Genomic DNA, 2,200 nt, shown 5'->3' on the forward strand with positions numbered 1-2,200 from the left:
CACATGAGTAGTGTAGCTATAAGGTTTCTGCGCTACTTAAAGGTTAACGAATGTTTGTTTGTTTGTTTTGATTTGTTTTTAATTTCGCGCAAAGCTACACGAGGGCTTTCTGCGCTAGCCGTCCCTAATTTAGCAGTGTAAAACTAGAGGGAAAGCAGCTAGTCATCACCACCCACCGCCAACTCTTGGGCTACTCTTTTACCAACAAATAGTGGGATTGCCCGTCACATTATAGCGCCCTCACGGCTGAAAGGGCGAGCATGTTTGGTGAGACGGGGATTCGAACTCGCGACCCTCAGATTGTGAGTCGAGCGCCCTAACCACCTGGCCATGCCGGGCCACCGAAATGCAAAGTGTTAAAAACATCAACAATAGTCCCAAAACACCAAAAATAACAAATACCAAAACGTAGCTTTGCGCCATAAACCGCCAAACAAACAACAAATCAAAACACCGTCACAAAATAAACAAAAAAAAATTCTCACAAAGTAACTCAAAATCGCTAAGAAACGTGGAAAGTAAAAAGGTCATTAAAAATCGCTTTCGTTGCCCTGCCTCAATTTGCCTCCCCATTAGGGGTATGAGGTTTCTTCTCCACCTTCATTTGCCTTCACTCTACCACATTTGAGGGACACAACCCAAAACTACAGAAATACTGTTAAAATGTAGTACATAATTAACAAAAATCGTAAAGACATAAAAAGTGTTAGAAAATGTCTGTCAATCTTTCGTCGTGTTTTGAAGGTATTCCATAATCTTTCATATTTCTAAGAATACATCATTATCATTATAATATCAGGAAACCATGCAGGTAATACTAACTTATGTTGTTGTTTTTTCAGCTCAAGAAAACATAATTTTTGACTTATAGTATTCATTCATTTTAAATGGGCCTAATTGTTTATCCCCGATTTCTTAAAAAAAATTCCATTTATACTATAAAATCCTACAACTATTTTTTAAATACATATTTTGTTTGAATACAATACTTCGGTTGTATTCCATGGGTACTACATCCCTATCTAAAAGGTCACAATCATAATTTGTATGAAATATATATATCCTTAATTGTTACATCACCATTAGTTACTAATTTTCTTATAGCACAAAATGCTAATTTTCTAGTTATATTAGTCACGTAAGATTTAATGGCGGCATTGTGTGCTACAGAAGGATCATTGACATGTTTAATTCTTTTTTTCTTCGCATCATTCTCTATTAATGAATTATTTTCCAAATATTGCAGTCTCAGCATTAAAGTTATTATTACTTAATATCATATTATCAAATGAATATTTCGCTTTTTTTATTAATACAGTTAGATTAGTTTCTATTATTAGGTTAATTTATAGTTATAGTGTTAGTTATAGTATTTTTATATGCTTGTTTGTTTGTTTTGATTTTTGAAATTAAGCACAAAGCCACACAATGGGTTATCTGTGCTCTGCCCATCACGGGTATCGGAACCCGAATTCTAGCGTTGTAAATCCGCAGACATACCGCTGTACCACTGGGGGGGGGGAGCAAACCCTCGTGTCGTGCGCAGTAAAGGGTAACCGGGGAGACAGAGTTTAGGATATGTATTAAACATAGGAGGGGTATTCGAACCCGCGCCCTTCAGATTGCGAGTCAAGCGCTTTGACCATCTGGCCATGCCGAGCCACGATAGTGTTTAAGATAAATATAGAGAAAAATAGTTCGGCTTGTCAACTGAATTCTAATGCAATTTAATTGGCCAAAGTGGACTTTTGACAAGAACAAGAGAACTGTATAGTATTTAAGATACAACTATGATATACATAGTGTAAATAATTTTTGTACATACTGTTACGTCTCCGTTCGTTAATTAACTTTCCGTAACTTCGTTCCGACGAAACTTTAGCGACACAAGTCCTTACTTAATAAAACTGGTTTATTCTTTCCGAATACAACTTTACGATACACTTATTTTCAACAATCGCTCTATAACAAACCCTATATCAACGAACGTCAACAATACTTCTGACTGCAGTTTAATTACTCACTATCTACACACACATTATATACCAGACCCCCCTATATCTAATAAATGCTAGAGCATTCGCCAAGGTACAGGATAGTTCTAGAAAGCAGAAAGCGTGAGAATAGTCACGTGATCTCGCTGACGCAACAATATATATATATATATATATACTGTTAAATGCTAGAAACTTTGACAAAA

Source organism: Limulus polyphemus, unplaced genomic scaffold, assembly GCF_000517525.1.
Source record: "Limulus polyphemus unplaced genomic scaffold, Limulus_polyphemus-2.1.2 Scaffold1326, whole genome shotgun sequence".
In the NCBI taxonomy this organism is placed as follows: domain Eukaryota; kingdom Metazoa; phylum Arthropoda; class Merostomata; order Xiphosura; family Limulidae; genus Limulus; species Limulus polyphemus.